Source organism: Medicago truncatula, chromosome 4 (assembly GCF_003473485.1).
Source record: "Medicago truncatula cultivar Jemalong A17 chromosome 4, MtrunA17r5.0-ANR, whole genome shotgun sequence".
NCBI classification, from domain to species: domain Eukaryota; kingdom Viridiplantae; phylum Streptophyta; class Magnoliopsida; order Fabales; family Fabaceae; genus Medicago; species Medicago truncatula.
Genome location: NC_053045.1, coordinates 1276537 through 1284945, shown reverse-complemented (window position 1 = coordinate 1284945; position 8409 = coordinate 1276537).

Genomic DNA, 8409 nt, shown 5'->3' with positions numbered 1-8409 from the left:
CTCGCCTCGCGAGCTTAGGCAGAGAGCATGTCATATTTTGTGTTTTCGACTTTTTAGTTGGATCTTGAGTGCCTTTGAGTGCCTGAACATACCTAGTAATGATTAGGAATGAATGTAAGGCAAGTTTAGACCCAGAACAACTTTAGTTTGGGATTGGAGTGTTACTCGCCATGGCGAGTGAGAACTCTCGCCTCGCGAGCAAGACCAGAACGTAGTTTTTTTGAGTGTAGTGCGATCTGTGTCGCACGTTTTGATCAAGAGTGAACCCCTAATTGGTAATGAAACCTAATGATGAAGTTTAATGCAGTCTGTAAAGCTGTTTATGATATGTTGATGTTAATTGAACATGATCTAATGTATTGTACAATTATGCAAGTTATGAAAGTTTATTTACGATGCAATTGTTGTGCCATTGATATAATGATATCATCCTGCTATGTGACTTGATTATGCTGCTGCTGTTGTTTAACTAAGTGCATTGTATATATTTATATATGATGAAATGATGACGTTTAGCTCCAAATTGTTGGATGCATGTTGATATGTTGATTACGATGTTTTGTTCATAAGAGTCCATGCATAGCATTTCATTGAGCTTAGTCCTCACCACATTTATTAGGAGCTTTGTCCTCCGCACGATTATTAGGAGCTTTGTCCTCCGTACGATTAAAGTATATTAATACTTATGATGACGATTGGTACCACATGCATATAAAGTGTCTAAGAGCATTGTCACATTGTCATGTCCATAATGCTATGTTGTTGATGACGATTGAATATGTGAATATGTGTGTCATACCCCAAATTTGGACCATTTGAAATCTTTTTTGTCCACATTTTATAATAGTCCAGATTCTCTTTTATTCATTTTTTTACCTTTTAAAACTCCTGTTTTTCGTCATTAATCATTTAAAAAAACTTTCATCTTGCATTTAAGTCCTCGCTTGCATTTTTACAACATTTAAAATCACTTCATTTGAATTCTTATAACGCATTTTATAATCTTTTTAATCATAACAGACAAGTCATTTTAAAATGTCTAATTGTATTTTAAAAGACGTGTCTTTTTAATCATTTCAACCGAAATTTCGGCAGGGAGGATACTTTGAAGTACTTCATGTCAAATTTCGAAGGGACTTTTTTTTATTTATTTAATTAATATTTTATTTTTATTTTATTTGTTTTTTATTATTTTTTCTTTTTGTTTATTATTATTTTTTTTTATTATTTTTTTTTTTAAAAGAAAAAAACAAAGAAAGGAAAGTCACGTGACTTTCTTTCCTTCCTCCCTCTTTCCTTTTCCTTTTTTTTTTTTTTTTTTATTAAGTCTTTGTCCCCAAGTCACCAACAGGGGTATTTTGGTCTTTGATCTGTACCAGAGCCAACCCTATTTTGTCACTATAAATACACTGTCCAATCATTGGGAAAAGGGTCCGAAAATTCACTGTAGTAGCTGCAGCAATCACCATCAGAAACCCTAATCTTTCATCTCTCTCAACTTTTTCAGATCAAAAAAAAAATAATAAAAAAAATACACAATAATCATCATGAATGTTCATAGCCACTCATCATGAACATCAACCTCTTCCATTCCAAGAACCAAAACTCTTCATAACACTAAACCAACAAAAACACTTTCTCACAAAAAATCATCATAAAACAAGTCACATAACATCACAAATTCGGCCATAAAATCTCAACACCACACAATTCGGAATCGAAATTCATCACCATACATTAACAGAGAAGAACCAACTCGAATCAACACATAATACACATAAAACGAACCGGACCGGAGATAAGCAAGCAACACGTTTTTTGAATCAAAGAACAAGAGGGAGAACAGATCCAAGCTTGGAATCCGCGTGAGGTTGTGAAGAAGAGAGGAGCAAACAAACCGGACCGGAATAGTGAGGTAAACAAAGTGTTTTTGCTCACTTTTCTTTGAATCTTTGTTCCTAGATCTAGACTTGTAGGAGTTTGTTTTGAATTTTCTGAGGCCGGATTTGAACTCTAGGCGAAAAAGGATCCTTAAAAATGTAGAAATTTTTTCGAACGGAGGTGTTTTGTTTCTCCGGCGCGGCGGCGCCCACCACGCCGGAAACGGACCAGCTCGCCGGAGAAGAAGGCTGCACTTGCAGACCTTCTCTCACTAAAAATGTTTTAGAGAGAGGGAGGAAGGAGGAAATGAGAAAAAACCGGTCCAAAACTCCTTTTATAAGCATGTGTGAACCGGTCTGGTTCATCTGAACCGGACCGGTCCATCTGATTCCTCTTTCCCTTCTTTCTGAACCATTAGATCTTTCCTCCTCTTTTAATCTAACGGTCCTGTATGTGTGATCCATGGTGATACCTTGTACATCTTCAGATCTAGACTGATTGATCTTTAATCTAACGGTCAGGGATGATTCTGTTTAGATCACACGCGTGTTCTTTGTTTACAGTCTTCCGTGTTCTGTTTGTTTAACCGTTGGATCTTAGATCCTATGGCTGTGATGAGATCTTGGGATTCAGATCTGGACCTCTGGATTCATCCAACGGTCCAGATTAGATCCTACTGAGCCAATTTTGTTTTTTTTTTAATTAATTGTTCTTTATCATTTTTTAATACTTTTTACACTTTTTTTGACATTTTAATGCTTTTAAAAATTCCAAAAATATTGTTCTTATTATCTTAATTTTCTCTAATCTTTTAAAACCCATCCTATTTGTTTCCTTTTAAAATTTTCTATTTATTTCTTATATGATGATCTTAATTGTTGCTTGTCTTTTTTCCTTGCTTTTTATTTCTTATGTCTCATTCACCATGATATTTCTTATGCTTACTAACTATTTAATTTTTGTCTTGAATCATAGCATGCACATTTAATTTTCTCATTATTTTATTTTGTCATTGACTTAGTGTGTATAAATAGGAAATTGATGTAATTTTATTTCTTGCATTTTTATTTTGGCATAAAGGCCTTAGGGTTGTATTTAGGAATTGATGTAATAATATAGGTAACACAAGCACCGACACATGCACCGACACTACCACATTTTATTTACCGCTTTCCGTTAATTTTTACGACGTTACGTTAGTTTTCACCGTTAGTTTAGAAAAATCATTTTCTCAAAAAGTCAAATATGCAAAACTTCAAAAATCATTTTCTTAATAACATTTTTCCTTTATTTTTCTTAATCAAACTCTCAATCAATTTTAATTCAACTTCAATCATTTTCAAAATTTAAAATCAATTAACCTCACTCATTTCTTTTATCTCATGCCTTGAGGCCTCTTTCTCTTCTTAAAACCCATTTCGAAAAATCTTAAAATCAACCTAACCCACTAAAGAAATTTTTGAGTGGAACTACGTCGGTTTTGATCCCTTTCCCAAAAAGGGTACGTAGGCAGAGGACTTGTCCTTCCAAATCAAATAAAAATAACCAAAAACATAATTCTTCTCTCTCCATTCTTTTACTTAGATTTTTTAGGTAATAATTTTTCGAGTAAGCAAAATGAATTTAGCACAAGATAATCTAGGTAAGCGGTTCCTTCGGAGTACCGAAGTCGTTTAGGGTGCTTAACACCTTCCCTATTCGAAACCAACCCCCGAATCCAAAGTCTCGATAAGGGTTTTTACTCATTTTTTCCATTCCCACGAATAAAAATTGAGAGTTCAAAGATTGACGATTCAAATCAATTAATGGTTTGACATCTGAAAATCAGGGAGCACAACGTGAATACGTGAATACGTGATACTTGTTATATGATTAAGCAAAGTTATTTAAGAATGAATATGAAGTTAATGTTAATTATGATTCGAATTACTTGATTAATATTATTTTGTTATGAAATCTCACCCCTTCTGCTTGAAAATGTTGCCCTTCGTATGGGTAACTTGCAGGTGATCGTGTTTAGTGTGCAGTTGCTTCTGTGAGTGGCCTTGCCTCACTGTGTCGTCTAGGTCGCTCTGATACGTAACGGGATGGGGTTATATGCTATAACATGCTTCATTCTTTTACGTGAACTGCTATGATAATTTCTGTTTTGATTAACTCTTTTGAGATACTTTGTTGGGGCCTGCGTGCCAAAACGTTTTATGAATTATGTTTATGATTTTCCGCTACAATGTTTAAGATATTGGTTAAATTATTATTTAACTGTTGGATTACGTTATATGTGATATCCCGTTGTTTTGATGCTTACTCTGATAAATGTTATGTTTTAAGAAATTTTGATATTGGGAAAACGGGGTGTTACATCGACCTCGTGGGGTTGAAGTGGGAGTACACCGGAGCCGCCGACATACTTTGAAGCTTCAACATGGACGGAAGATCCATCTATGTTTGTTTTCGCTTCAACATTAGGCGGTTTGACATCTCCGGAATTTTCGACAAAATTTTGTTTTGTCTCTCCCGGGACATCTTTCGCATTCTCTACCATTACTATAATTAAACAACACATAAATATGAATTAACAACTAAGTAATGTATAAACATCAATGCCAGAATGAATTAAAACAAAAAAAACAAAAGAAATTTTTTTTTGAAAATTTGGCAGTAGCTGCCATTTTTTCGTGGAGAAATTTTTCACCAAGAGTTCCTCGGTAGTTAACTACCGAGGTTTTCCTCGGCACTATACTACCGAAACTTTCCTCGGCACTTAACTGCCGAGGATTCCCATGACAGGGTTCTACATAACTCACGTAGATACCCATAAAATAATAATAAAATCAACCCAATAAAATGCACAATACCTATTTTTTTACGTCAAATGTGTGTTGATACCTTCTATGCTTGATGCTTGAATGATTTTGGATCAAAGATTGATGGAAAAAATATTGGAATTTTGGATTGGAATGGAGAAGGAAAATGAAGTTGATGAAGAAAATAGTGTGTAGGGGGAGCAAGTAGCTGTTTCATCTGATGAAACATTTCCTCGGCAGTTAACTACCGAGGTTTTCCTCGGCAGTTAACTGCCGCCGGTTTCTTAAAAACTTGGTAGCAAACTGCCGAAGGGCATTTTCGTATTTTACTGGTGTGGCACAACCATACTATATGTGGGAACAACAATTCTCAAAGAGGAAAGAGAAACAATCACGTGACTTGTTAATTCTGAACTGGAATGTTGTCGCGTGAGTGTTTTGCCTTTGTCTCTCATAGATAGAAAAGATGGCCAGCAGCAGAGTCGTCGGTTGGGAGAAATCAATCATTAATCATGTACCAAAACTGTTTCAAAAAAATTCATGTACCAAAATTATTTATAAATTACAAAATTTTTTTTTGTTTTTTTTATATATTTATGTTTTTTTTTTAAGGAACTTATTATATTTAATGTTGTGATTAGCGTTAAAAATGATGTTTATATATGTTGTTTGGACGAGTTTTGGTTTAAACTTGCAAACAAAATTGTAGATTTATCTTTGTCATTTAAAGATTTTTGGTTTTACACTCTCAAGAGAGCTGATTGTGCAAAAATGATAATGTGACGTATTGATTTGGATGATTGTGTACAATTGATGACATGGGCATGACGAGTTAAGATTCTCTTTATTTTTCAAAATAAATAGAGGATACAGTTTGGAGAGAGATAAATACAAAAAAGAGATGGTGAATATTTTTTTTAATTAAATGGGTTTCACCATCATGAATTATTATTATATATTTTTTCCAAGATTTTTTTGTATCTTTATCTCTCAAATTGGAGGAAATGGAGACAATTGTAAATGGAGAGGATCTTGACTCGGGCATGGCACACTAACCTTGATTTTTTATTTAATTTTTTTCAATTGCTTTTTCTAAGGATGCTTTTCTTTTTAGGATTAATAGTGTTTTTCACCCCTGTAATATATGTTATTTTCGGTTTTCGCCCCTATAAAATTTTCGGTTTGATTTGCACCCTCGTAAAATTTTTATTTTCCGGAAAACACCCTTAATAGGCCATTCAAAAACCAAAATTTCTTGAAAAAACCAAAAATAAATTTTTTACGAGGGTGCAAATCAAACCGAAAATTTTATAGGGGCGAAAACCGGAAATGACATATATTACAGGGGTGAAAAACACTATTAACCCTTCTTTTTATTACTTAACAATTCTTTTGAAAAACAATTTCATATTAAAAAAAACACATTAAACAAGATAAAAATCAAATTCTTCATCTTCATTATCAACCTCTTTACATTCATCATCAAATTCATTCAAACTCATCTCCCTTCATTTCAAACTCATAACTTGCTCTTCATCTTGAATCTTCCCATAACTCTATTCAAAATATATATAAAAAATCCATAATTTTAATCATCTTCCCCCACCCATCTGACTCATCTCCCCTCATATCAAACTCATAACTCTCTCGATCAAACTGATAAGTGCTCAAAAGTAACATATTTTATGTGTTAATTTAGGCATTTTAGTTACTTGTTCTGCAAGTTATCTAAGGAAAAGCTACCAAATTGTGTTCTTTTACCATTTATGCTTTACATGCCTGATTTCCTCCCTTTTATGCAGGAAATGACAAGCAAGGAACAAGAAAGAAGCTCATGAACCAAAGTCAGTACGCTTAAGCGTCCTCAACTATTGAATTGAACTTCAGTTATTTATTAAGTAAACCAACTAACCAAGACCACATTCTTAAGGCGAAAGGACACTGAAAAAACAAATGAGTAGTTGTTTCAGCACAAGATTGACAAGAGAAGCACATTGAAGGCATGGAACTCCCTCTGCGCATCAGATTATCATCAGTGGGCATCTTGTCATGCATGATCAGGAAGGATAAGGAAGAGGAGATATCCAGGCTCCAAGTAGATTTTGCCCAGCTAATGTTTTGTCCTAGACCGTATTTAAAGAGGAAAGCGTCCTGAAAAGTAAGAACACCAGTAGAATTACCTTTCCAAACTAAGATGTCCTCTTTAGAAACACTAGGAAGGGTAACTTGCTGCACCAAATGACTTAAAATGGGAAAAACATCCGGAACAAAAGAGGGAATGCTCCAATAAGAGTTATTCATGAAATCACTGACTCTATCTGTGAGATTAGTATGAAGAGCAAAGGGATGCTGAGAGTGGAAACTATAGGCTCTTTATTAAATGTAAAATAAATATATAATTTTTTTAGAGATCAAAATAATAAAATACGTTCCACGTAAATTATAGTTTGTAGAAAAATAATAACTCTAGATTCTTTATCATAAAAAAAAAAAAAATGTATCATATTACTGAGGAAATACTGGCGGAATAATTCCTCAGAGATGCTTTGTCAAAACTACCTCTTCATTACAGAGGGAAAATTCTGTCAGTAACATTACTGACACTCGTATTACCGAGGGACTCATTTTGTGAACAATCCGCCAGTAATACATATTATTGTGAGATTTTTGGCATTACTGAGGGATTATTTCCGCTAGTTAAAACCAAAATTCTTAGTGTTAATAGTGATTTTCTTTGGTTTATGAGAGAATCAAACATGAGACTTTGAGAATGAGCATACTTTCATATCTCAAGCCAATAAAACTAGATCAATCCAAATGGATAATGAATTATGATTTTTATTGAACATTAATGTAATTAAGGGTGTATGTCCATTTCAATTTCTTAAAATAAAATAAAAAAGGGTGCATGTCTCATTTTTTCCAGAATAAATTGCACTCGTCTCCTCCTCTACAATTTTATTAAAAGACACTCACCCCTCTATTTTGGAAAAAACATCCACCTTGTTTAGAATCTAAGATTGTTAACAGGGATTAATGTTTTAAACCTTAATTTTTTTTTCCTCACCAATGCTTGGAATATGGATCACCCACACTGCCACGGAAACGTAACTTGCTTATAACCTTTCATCACCTTGCCACCTGAAATACAAATTGTCTCTCCACCATTACTTGTCTTCAAGCAAGTAGCTTCTTTCGTTGGCGCAAAACCAACAATTAGCGTTTGTTATTTCTCATTGACCAACAAAACCAACCATTCTTGATCAATTATGCTATGAGTGTATTAATTTGCAACAACCATGTCTTACTACATGCATACATGGTCTAAATAATACCCAATTCATCCTAGTTAGACATAATCAACTTCAAGTCATGCAAACAAACCAACAATTGAAATGACAACGATTGTTGAGCTGGTCTGCTAGAGAATCAGGGGCGGATTTAGACATTTGATATATGTATGGTTAAAGTAGTCCCTCAATGTATAAAAAAATTAAATTGTCTTTGATTGTACACTTCGTTAGTCAAAATAGTCCCTAATATTAAAATGTTTTATTAATATTGTCATATTAACCATTCAATATACTTACTTATTGTCACTTCAGAGACTATTATGACTAACAAAGTATAAAATCATTGACTATTTTAGAATTTTAATACATTGAAAGAATATTATGACTATTTATTACACATTTAGAGATCAAAAGGACTATTAGTCTTT